Source organism: Cyprinus carpio, chromosome B10 (genome assembly GCF_018340385.1).
Source record: "Cyprinus carpio isolate SPL01 chromosome B10, ASM1834038v1, whole genome shotgun sequence".
Classification (NCBI taxonomy): Eukaryota; Metazoa; Chordata; class Actinopteri; order Cypriniformes; family Cyprinidae; genus Cyprinus; species Cyprinus carpio.
The window spans coordinates 23,418,049-23,431,133 of NC_056606.1; positions in this window are offsets into that span (position 1 = coordinate 23,418,049).

Sequence of the window (13,085 nt, forward strand, 5' to 3'; positions counted from 1 at the left end):
GTTTACAGTAAGGTTATAATAGATAACCAAAACTAAAACTAAGATCATTAAAAAGCATTTTCAATGCTTTAAATAACTGAAATAAAATGTATACTAGAAATATATAGTTAAAGTTTAAGTTTGCTTCCAAGGCAATATTTCTCATTTTCATTTAGTTTAACTTGACGTACTAAAATAACTAAAACTTAAATAAAATGTTTATATATATATATGACCAAAAAAAAAAATCATCAAAATATCAGCTGATGAGGTCAGAAAAATATTCTTAATTCAAAGACAAATCAAGATTATTTTTCTGACCACATTTGTAAAATTTTGATTTGATTTACAAATGTTTAGATATCCGTACTGGAAAACCATACAAAAACACTGAAGAAGAAAGTCGCTTTTCATGCAGCAAAGGGTCAGTCAGGGGGTCAATTATCCACCTCAGCAAGAATCTCAACATATTTTACCCTCTATTCTTTTTCTTTTCCGTCTTCTGGCTGTTTTTCAGGTGCTGGATTGGTGTCAGCGTCGCTTGCGGGTGAATATAGCGTTGACGGACGGCGGTGAAGCCCTCAATCATTTTTTACACATCACTTTAACAACTGAAGGCACGGCCTTTTACCGCGGCACAGGAGAGACAGCAGAGAATAGAAACAAAAAGAAAGAGGTTTCAAAAGAGAAATGGGATCCCTGCGCTTGACAAAGGGAGTTTGCTTAAAGGTATCATTATTCCTAGAGAAAGAACCCAGTCTCCAAAAGCAGATGAGACTTTAGCGTCGCAGCCTGAGGCCAAACACACAAAAAAAGACCACAAGAAGGTGTAGAAGGGCCGGATCGGGACACATGTCCCAGCTGTGCTGCCTTTGCTCGGCCGCGCTTTGGTGTCTCATCTGATTACACGCGGCTCCGTAACGCCATTGTACTGTACGTGGGCGAGAAGATGAAAGATTTGAGAGAAATGATGATCATTTCAGGCATTTTGAAGGTAGTTAGAGATGCTTTATGATACTGATGGATCGTTTTGCTGTAAAGGTGAAGATAAAGCTTATCAAATGGCCTCTGATTTAGTCACACTTGTGTGGAGAGAGTTGTCGGTTTGTGTGGCCTGTCTGATGTGGTGAAAAATTATCTTGAACTAATAGCACATGCAACACGTGCTCTCAAAAGAGTCTCTTATGTTTACTAGGGCTGCATGTATGTGATCAAAAATACAGTTAAAATGTGAAATATTATTACGATTTTAAACGGCTGTTTTCTATGTAATTATCTGTTAAAATGTAATTTATTTCTGTGATCAAACCAATCATTACTCCAGTCTTCAGTGTCACATGATCTTCAGAAATCATTCTAATATGCTGGTTTGCTGCTCAAGAAACATTTCTGATTATTATCAAGGTTTAAAACAGTTGTGCTGCACAATATTTTTGTGGAAACTGTGATACATTTTATTTTTCAGTATTCACAGATAATTAGAAAGTTCAAAAGAACAGCATTTATTAGAAATATAAATATTTTGTAACATTATAAATGTCTTTACTGTCATATACTTTTTATCAATTTAAAGCATCCCTAATTTGTCATTGCATCATGTACAACACTAACATGCTTTTTAGAATTGCAATACATGAAGTTGTGTATTCTTTTCTGTATCCTCAGAAATCTGGCTTTGTTGTAATGGAGTAAATGATCTGTGAAAAATTTGAAAAACACTAAATTATGATCATGCATTTATATTTTTTCAACTTTGATAGCCTAACTGCTTTGTTTTCTAATATATTTATTATAGATCGGTACAAAGATTACACTGTAAAAGTGATGCTTTTAAGAGAGTCGACATCTGAAACTAAGCCATGACTAAGGTCTCTAATCATTATTTGACTCTCTCTCTCTCTATATATATATATCTTTGTGAAATATTGACTAAAATGAGTTGTTTTCAGATCAGACAAATGACAAATTGAAATCAGAGAGAGGAGCAAAGAAGAGAGCAGTAAGTATGTGTGTATGTTCTTTTTTTATTGAATGATTTTTGCACATTTAAAATACCATTTTGAATACTCAGAAAACAATTTTATGATAAACTAATAGTGGCTCTTGCCACTATTAGTTGGCTGATATGCTATTGAAACTGTTATATCAAATGTCAAAAAGTACTCTAAAAGTACTTGGTTCTATTTTAACGCAGCTAAATACGTTAAAATATATTGCAGTTAGCTTAAAATTCATCTTGAGCATATCTTAGAGAGGAATTAATATGCCAGAATAACACATTTATTATGCAATTGTGAAGTATAATTAAAATATAAGTGCACCAAGTTAAGTGTAACATTTTTTTACCTGAGGAGCGATGCATGAAATGTTTCAGTGATGTTTCAGTGATGGCTTGAGTAGAGAGGCTGATATGTTTAACAGGGGAAAGTAAACAAGACCCAGGCGTCCCGTTGCCAAAGCAGAGCACCGCTTCCAGGTGGGGATGCCAAGCTGTGTTAATCTGAGGTACACACACACACTCCCCTCGGTGTTTTTCACAGCTGTGCTGAATTACTTCAGACCACCAACACATGCTGTTCCTCCACACACTCATTTGTGTGTTATTTCTGTGTGTCCACGTGATGGCAGTGAGAAACAGTTGAAGGAAATCTGTCACTAGTCTGTGTCTGTTCCAAAACCTTAGAGTTTTCTGTTAGCATGTTTCTAAAATAAAATTTTGATAATCATCAATCAATCAAGCAATCACTAAAAATAAAAAAATAAAAACACATACACAGCACACACAAACACTGGGTAAAATATTTGTATACTAATTAAACACTGAAAAATGTTTTTTTGTATTTTTTATTTTACTTTGAAACTTTTTTCACCCAAAAATTGCTAATAAATTTCACAAAATGGCAAGTAATGCATTGAATTAAATGTGAAATGGTGCAATAGAAAGACTTAAATTCTATTTTCTTTTAAAATCAATCAATAATGTTTGAATTTATACAGTGTATTGACATAAATAATAACTATTACACACACACACACACACTTACACGCACACACATACATATTGTGTTTTATATTTGTATTTGTTTTATATATATATATATATAATATATATATATATATATATATATATATATGAAATGTATGCAATTATATCTATTTCTATGTGTATCTACTGTATGTATATCTATCTATCTATCTATCTACAATTTTGGCCTTAAAATGTTGTCTATGTAGGATGCTCGCTAGGTTTTTGGAGAGAGCTAATGACTGGTACTTTTATCACACTTTATAAAATGGTATTATAGTATTTACATTTTAAGGATCAAGGATCAAACCTGTAAACAGAACAAACTTATGTATCTACAGACTTTCTGTTGAATTCAAGTGCACCCAGTAAACAAAATTTGTTCTGAAAACATTTCGCCAACGTTTCCATTAAGTTATGAAAACTGTTATTTTCTTAATGTTGTCTGAACGTTCAAAATGTCCAGTTCATTTTTTTTATTATTATTATTTTTTATTTTTTTTGATCATTTTGCAAACATCATTGGAATGTTCTCTGAAACAATTAGTAACAGTTAAGAAACATTAAATGAATATCCAGCAAAAACATTTCGGGGGGAAAAAATAAAAAGCATTCCATGAATCAGATGTCAGAATCAGAAGCATGATGTATAAAAAAAATATATCTGTGTTAAAATTTTCAGAACATTTTGAAAAAAAAAAAAAAAAAAAAAAAAAAACTTGTTAACTTTGAATGAACTGGAGGTACATTTGTTCATAATTTTAAGAGAACCTTTCCAAAATGTAAGCCAAAGGTTCTCTGCCATATATATATAGTGTGTGTGTGAGAGAGAGAGAGAGAGAGAGAGAGAGAGAGTGTGTGTGAGTGTGAGAATGTGAGAGAGTGTGTGTGAGTGTTTGTGTGTGTGTGTGTGTGTGTGTGTGTGTGTGTGTTTGAGTTTGAGAGAGTGTGTGTGTGTGTGTGTGTGTGTGTGTGTGTGTGTGTTAGTGTGTGTGAGTTTGAGAGAGAGTGTGAGTGTGTGTGTGTGTGTGTGTGTGAGTGTGTGTGTGTGTGTGTGAGTGTCAGGTGTGTGTGTGAGTGAGTGTGTGTGTGTGTGTGTGTGTGTGTGTCAGTGAGTGTGAGTGTGTGTGTGTGTTAGGTATTGATGAAATGGAAACATTGCCCGTGACCTCTGGGTTCATGTGAATGTCAGGGTTCAGCGTGGGTCACGTCTAGGGTTGATGTTTGGGTAAGAGTGCTGGAATGTGTTCGAGTCGCCCCGAGCTCAGAGTACAAAGGTTCAGGATCCTAAATATGTCATTCATACAGTTTAAATAGTGGAGCTGTGTGTGTAATTTAAGACTGTCATCTCCAATTCTACTGCTGTGAAGATCTGTAGAATAACAGCAGAGCTGATGTCTGACGGACACTAGAGGGCTCTGTTTACTTCATACAGCTGATCTTACACCAGAAACATTCTGAGCCTTCCCTATAATCGAATTATTTCAATACATATTTAACTAGATACTGATTGTGGATTAAAAGCAGTTGTATTTTTATTGCACTTTTCATTCTCTAAATTGGTTAAAATTGTGCCTTAAAGTCCCCAGTGTCTCTGAGGAAAAACATCATTGACTTCATAAGGATTAGCTATTTTTTTTTTATTAATTTCTAGATTTAAATCTGATCTAATCTAATCACTCTTATTCTTAGTTTTTCTCTAGTACACATTGGCCACATACATTTAACTAAAGCTAAAACTATAATCGTCATTTGAAATAAATGTTAACTGAAATGAAAAAAAAAACTTTTTCATTTATTTTAACTTGATGTACTTAATTAATTAAAACTGAAACAAAAAGCAATAAAATCTATACAGATATATAAAAACCAAACCAAAATAAATGAAATAAAAATGACAAAACAACAAAATTATTAAGACTTTAAAATTAATATGAAAGCAGAAAATATATATATAAAAAATAGTCTAATTCAAAATATAAGTATCTCAGTTATACAAAAATTACTCTGTAGCATAGAGTATATGTTTATAAAATGTATTTGTTTGGCACAAACTGTCTGCGATGGCCGACAGGTATTTGAAGTTACAGTACATTAATATAAAATGTATTAAATTGACAAAAATTGCATGCGATCATTGACAGGTATCTGAAGTTAATTTATATGAATATAAAATGTATTTATTTGACACAAATCTCCTGGGATCACAGGCAGGTATTTGAAGTTACTGTACTGAATAAATACAAAATATAATTTACACAAAACACAAAAGACTTCCGACAGCCTTTTGAAATTACATTAAATTAACATAAAATGAATATAAAAAATATTCACAAAACACTAAACCCCTGCATTCGCTGACAGATATCTGAAGTTAAAAATGTCTTAATGCTGGATGTGTTTCATCTTTTGTCTTCTCCAGATGTTCACTGATGGACTGGAGTGCTGTGGATTACTTGTGGATTATTGTGATGTTTTTATCAGCTGTTTGGACTCTCATTCTGACGGCACCCATTCACTGCAGAGCATCCATTGATGAGACACTGATGCAGTGCTACATTTCTACAAATCTGATGAAGAAACAAACTCAGTGTGGTTCTTGTAAAAGCCTAATAAGATAATATTTGAATGTTCTCCATTGTTATGTTTGCGTTTACGCACTGAAACATGATTATGAATCTGGCACACACTTCTTTGCAGCATGTACGAACATCTGCATTCATTTTGCAGTTTAGTTAATCCCTAAAATAGATTCTTCTTTGGCTTCAATATCAGGTTTATCTCGAGCAGCGTTTTTGTTCTTTTTTCCTAAAGCATATTTTGAGTAACTCTTGTAACCTTCATTCTGTTCTGCTCCAGTACTTTACAGTAATTAGTTCAGGATAAATAGGAATTTGGACTGGGATCGTTACATGTATTTCTAATGAAGCTTTGGCTGCATCTGAAAAACATTAGCTCAGATACAAGAAAAGATAAACACAGATGGTTCGTCACATGACTGAGTGATTTCTATTGCATTACTGTAGTTAACAATAGAAAAACAATAGAATCACTCAGGAAAACAGAGAACTAATGATCATTATGGCACTTTAACAGACTGTCAGTCAGACCACCAGGCTTTTGCTGACCGAACTATACATGAATGAGTCATAATTATAGTTGAAGAATTGATTGTCTACCATGAGTCTGGACAGAGGTACAGTAAACACTTTGTGTTTAAAACAATCCTTTCATTACCTAACTTTAATCATTTTAAAATGAAACTTTCATTATTTTGTTAGAGGTACAAATGAACCCTCAAGCACTTTTTGTAAGTACAGTAAAGTTGCAAAACACAGAACCTGTACTTTCTCAGGAAAAAAAAGGTACAAAAGCTGTCGCAGGGCTGGTACACTTTTGTACCTTTTTCACACCTGAGTGTATATTAGTACTTTAAAGTTTTTTTCTTTTTTTTACCTTTTTAGTGGTTAGAGGCGTTTAAGTCAACCATCGCAATTACTATATTTGACTATATTACTATATTTCAAACCCCAAATGTAGTAAACTTAGATGTGTAACTTACCCAGCTACAGACATATATACACTGGGAGTCAAAAGTCTGGAATAATGAAGATTTTTAATGTTTTTGAAAAAAACTTTTATTCTGCTTCACCCGGGCTGCATTTATTTGTATCAAAAATACTGTAAAAATATGAAATATTATTACAATCCAAAATAAGGGATTTCTATGTGAATATCTATTAAACTGTAATTTATTTCTGTGATGCGCAGCTGTATTTTCAGCATCATTACTCCAGTCTTCAGTGTCACATGATCTTCAGAAATCATTCTAATATGATGATTTGCTGCTCATGAAACATTTCTGATTATTATCAATGTAGAAAACAGTTGTGCTGAACAATATTTTTGTGGTAACCGTGATACATTTTATTTCCTTTTGTATATCATGGATAAAGAAAATCAGTATGTAATGTGATTTATTTATGTACTGTAGAAACAGTATGATTAGCTGATAGTATAGCCATAATTTTTGATTGGATTGGTTGTTTTTCCGTATTTCTTTGTTTACAGGTGTTTTAGTATTTTGAATTTTACACTTCATTGCATTGTGTTTTAGAGTTAACAGAAATGTCTGTAAAGTTAATGGATAATGTTGTGTGTAATGTGCTGCCAGTATTTTTCCTGATGTTTTACGGATGTATTTTTTACAGTGTAGATTGGTGGTTTATGGGTTGTTTAAGGCGACTGCAGTGTTCAGAGATGATTGACACACGGCTGTGGCCCCGGGGTCAAGCCCTCAGCGGGGCACATGAAGGTGAGTCATGTGCATGCTGTGACCTCTGACCTCTGCCCCCTGCATAGGTCCTGTGATTCACAGGAACCACGCTTTGAATCAACTAGTGTACTGCCTACCAGTGATGGGTGTAACTAATTACTAAGTCATTAGTTACTGTCATTTAATTACTTTTCCCTTGAAAAAGTAAAGTAAGGGATTACTCATTTTTTTCTGTAATTTAATTACAGTTACTTCTTATGTACAGTAATTGAACTTAATACTGTGTATACACTGTAGAATATTTTTATACAATATAATACAAAAAAGGATTTAAAATAAAAAATAAAATGTCTAACCTTAAAATGCATGCATTTTATGTACCCTTCTCACTTTAAATACTTTGTTGAGTTAATAAGAATATTGGTAACATGTTAGTGTCTCACTATTAACTAGTTACTTAAGAACATGAAGATTTCTGGGATATTGGCTTTATTATTATTACTTAAAAACCACATATTAATGCCTTATTCTGCAAGAGCTTATTCTAAATCCTTAATCCTACACAATTCTTAAACATAACAACTACTTTACTGAGTATTATTAATAATAATAATATAAGCATATATATATATATATATTTGCCATTACATCAAAGTCAGCTCATACATAATATTTGTTTTATATTTATATATTGTTTATACTATTTTATTGTTCAGTTATATTTTCTATTAAGAATATTATATTACTATATTTATATTATTATACAAATAGATATAATAATAATAATAATAATAATAATAATAATAATAATAATAATACAAATATAATAACTTTTCTGTGTTCTTTTTTATTGGTTTTATTGCAATTTTTTTTATTTTTATGTGTGTGTGTGTGTTCTTTGATGTTAAAGCGTAAAGTTTGTTGTTAGACAACATTTTGGGAATCTGATCTCTGCTTTGTTTTTTTGTTTTTTGTTTTTGCTGGGAATAATCTTTTATTTTTAAAGCATCATTAATTATGAGAGATTTAAAAATCAATTTAAATTTTGCTAGAGACAGTCAGAAGAAAACTTGTTTGAGTTTATAAAACTAAAGCATATTGATGTACTAAATGACTAACACTAAAATTAACAAAAAAAAATAATTCAAAATATTAGTAAAAATTATAACAGTATTTCTGTTACACTAAAATACGACTAGATCATCTAGGCATGTGGGCTTTATTATTTCAGTTCATTGATTCAATTATGTTGCAAATATTTCCATCTAGTGGCTATGATTGGTATTGCAGTTTCTTTTGCATCTGGTAAATACTGCTCATCAGAGATTCAGAGCCGAATTACAGGGGGGTAAACCTGACTACAGACAGATGGCAACATCATAATGTAATTTTTACACACAGATATTGGTCTGTTAGTAAAAATCTGTTGACTTTAACCATCTGTGTTGCATTATGGTGACCGTTCACAAATGAGAAAAAGCCCTTTGTAAGTTGTATTTCCTAAGTTTGCATGTTTGTAACTCGAGGATTGTTAAAGATATCCTAATATCCTTTTGGATGTTGGCCTTGTGTGGTTCAAATCCAGTGAAACTGGAATCTCAATATGGCTTCAAATCGTACACATTTTCAGTGGTCAAAAACAAAATGTGGGGCACTTTGCATTCAGCTGGTTTATTGTGTTTAACTTTTAACATCTTTTGTCATTTTTTGTTATTATTGTTTTGTAATAATTCTATTGAGCTTTATTAAGTAACACATTGAATTAAACATGAAATTCTTAAGAGTGAAATAGTATTTTCTTGTAAAGCATACTCCGATAATCTTTATTTACAACTTCAAAAAAAAAAAAAAAAATAATAAATAATAATAATAATATAATAATATATATATATATATATATATATATATATATATATATATATATATATATATATATATATATATATATATATACAGTACAGGTCAAAAGTTTGGAAACATTACTATTTTTGATCAAATAAATACGGCTGAGCCTGAAATAAAATAAAATATAAATATTAGATGAGAGACTTGTTGTTGTTGACTAAAATTATTACAAATATTTTTGTTCATTGAAATAAAGCTAAAACAAAATTGATGAAGAACCTGTTAATTGTTAACTAAAACTGAATCCATTAAATATCATTTTTGTTGATTTAAGTAAAGCAGAAATAAAATATAAATATAAATATTACATTAAAAACGTGTTACTGTTATTTGAAATAAAGCTGAAATAAAAAAATTAGATGAAAGACTTCATAATGCTAACTAAAACTATTCACGATACATTTTGTTAATTTAAAAAAAGCTAAAATAAAGTAAAATATAAATATTAGATGAAAATGAGAAATTTTGTGTTTGTATAAAATTAGTAAAATAATTAATAATTATTAAACAATAATTTTAAACAATAATTTTATACCACTAAAATTCCTAAAACCGCACTGTATTGTATTGTATCTCATATACTGAGAGGCTCAGATCACTGAGGCATACGTTTGATCAGTTTTAAAAAGAAATAAAAAACTAAAGCACAATGTTTTTAATGCTTTTAGTTTTTCATCGAATGGTTATATTTATTGTAGCTTTAATTTAATTGACAAAAATGATTTTTAACAGTCTTTTTTTTATCCTGTACTTATAGTTTATTTTATCTCAGCTTTATTTTAATGAACAAAAGTTTATTTTAACAGACTTCATTAAGAGCCATTATGATGTAAACAGAATCTTGTGTTCTTGAATAAAGCAGAAGCATGCTGAAAAAAAATGTCACACTGTTACAAAATTCCTTGAAAATCTCTCATTGTGCTTTAGATTTTATTTCTTTTTAAAACTGATCAATCGTATGCCTCAGTGATCTGAGCCTCTCAGTATATGAGTACTGAATTATGAATATTGTCAAAATTATGGTCCACAGCTTATAAACAGTCTTTACCAAGATGTTCTACCAGGTTGACCTCGAGGAAGCAACAGTTTAAAGTTAAAAACATGGATTTGTTTCAGCTTTTGTCTTCTCCAGATGTTAACTGATGGACTGGAGTGCTGTGGATTATTGTGATGTTTTTATAAGCTCTCATTCTGACGGCACCCATTCACATTTCATGGCACTTTAAATGCTAATGGTTTAATTCAACAAAAGCACACAAATGTCTGTCTAGGGGTGGAGATCGGGTGGTGTGTGATGCTGCTGTGTGTTTGAGATCCCGAAGGCTTTTGCTGCGGCTGTCAATGACAGATTTGTAAAGTTAATTAAAGCTGTGTTCATTACTGACCTCATCGATTGATCTTCTGTGTTCACTTTGCCTCTCTTTCCCTCACAGAAGCTGCATCTCTGCTTCTCTGTATGGAAAAGACTTCATACAAATAACATCTGTGTAGGGTTGCTAACGGCCTGTATTTTACACGACTCAAAGGTTTCTTTGGAGCTTTCACAAATGTGGTCATGTTTTACATCAGAAGGTCAAGGACCATTTTTATGCAGAAACTGAATTAAGCCTAAATCACAGAAGCTACAATGACGAAATTGGGAACATATTTAGTTGAAACCATTTTTGCTCCACAAAATGCTAAAATAAAATCATTATACACTAGCATTTAAAGATTTGGGGTAGGTAAGATTCTTTGTCATCAAAACAACACTCATCTGATCAAAAATAAATTAAAAAATTTGATCAAAGATAAAGTAAAAATTGTGAAATATTATTATGATTTAAAACAGCTGTTTTCTATGTGAATCTCTGTTAAACTGTAATTTATTTCTGTGATGGGCAGCTGTATTTTCAGCATCATTACTCCAGTCTTCAGTGTCACATGATCTTCAGAAATCATTCTAATATGATGATTTGCTGCTCAAGAAACATTTCTGATTATTATCAATGTTGAAAACAGTTGTGCCGCACAATATTGTGGAAACCATAATACATTTTATTTTTCAGGATTCACAGATGAATAGGAAGTTCAAAAGAACAACATTTATTTGAAATATTTTTAAAGGCATAAATGTCTTTACTGTCACTTTTCATCAATTCAAAGTAAAAAAAAAATATATATATATAATAATCATGAACACATTATAGTTTGATGTTCATGGCTCTATTGAATAGACAAGAACTCCAGGACTGATTATTAGGATATTTAGCTGTACAGTAGACTAAAGAATCAATGCAATCACTCAGAGCTTTTGTTCAGATGCCACACAAACATCATGAATCCAAATAAGGAGTCTTTTGGTGCAGCATTCACTTAAAGATCTCCTCTTCACAAAAAATCACAAAAGTACTTCATTTTTGGAATCTGATTACATAATCCAGATTCAGTGTAGTTACTACCCAGCTCTGGTGGTTACTGAGGTGTATAAGTGGTTTGTAGTGTTTGCAATGGGGTTTTTAGGATGTTATGGATGGCAAAAGCATTTGACTGTCCACAATAGTAACAGTTGCCTTTGCAAATGAGTTGTAGATCGTGCAGGCTTTCTCCAGCGGCTCTGTTCTCAGACTAGCGTCATATGTTCGTGTCATCAGAGGGGGTCAGATGGAAACAGTGGCATGCATCAGTCAGCGCTCAAGACGACGACACACGCCGGTCCCGGCGGCTCAAACTCAGATCTCTGGATGTGTTTTAGTCCATCAGCTGATCTGAAGTAGACTGACCAGGATAAAGGTGAGAGATTAACTTACTTGTTTTTTCTGTGATGTTTTTGATATCTGTTGCTGTGATGATGCCTTGATGTCTTTGAGTCCGTTTTAACTTTCCTTTAGATCAGGCTAATGATTTCGGGTTACACTGAGTGAAGGGAAATTTCTTTCATCCTTCGAATTTTTCAGTTTTTTTTAATAACTTGCATTAGAAGAGATTGAGAGAGAGAAATGTGCTGGTACTCATGAAAAGTGTTCAACGCTTGACACAGAATCTGACATTTTCTCGGATCATCCACAGACAGCGGAGAGCGAGCTGATTAATATTAATATTTATATTTAAATGTTAATCGGCATCTCCTGTCATGCTTTTTAAGTGACTCCTTCATGCAGATACATTGATGCATTATTAAAGTTTGATCCTGTCAGAAGCCTTTTCTTTCTTTTGCATTTCAATCATGTTCACACTATAGCTTAATCCGGTGTCACTCCTCTTCTGTGTGTAGTGGCATTCTGAGCTAAATGCACAAAGATTCAGATATTTCTAATAACTTCTTATTGATTTCTGTTGTATAACAGAGCTGCAATTCTGACCAGAAACTTACACAATTTCTGGGTTACTACATTTAGTATTTTCTTCAATAACAGCCATAAATTTGATTGACTATCAATAATATATAATTAGGCCAAAGTGTAGCTATAATGTATTTTTATAATAACTATTAAAAGATCATGTTGATAAACAGATTTTGCATTGTTTTGTGTTAATATATACTGTATATAACAGGGATGGACCAATACTAAATATCTCAGCTGATACCGATTATTTAGAAAGATATCTGCCGATACCGATAGTTTAATTTTCTTAAGGAAAAAATTGTCTCTCAACTTATGCAGTAAACTATACTATATAAGAGGCTAAAATTAACAACAACAACAAAAAAGTGTTTATATGTGCATTACAAATAATGTTTTGTCAAGGGAAAAACGGCTGATACGTCACTGTAGAAATTTATGGGTCAAAGACGAAAAAGGGTTTAAGCATACAAACAATTCGTGTAATACTGCTTTAAATTGTTGTTGTTTTTCCTCAAAATTTTTTAAAAAGTTTTCTGTTTAATTTAACTGCAATTTTGTTTTTGTTTTTCCAAGC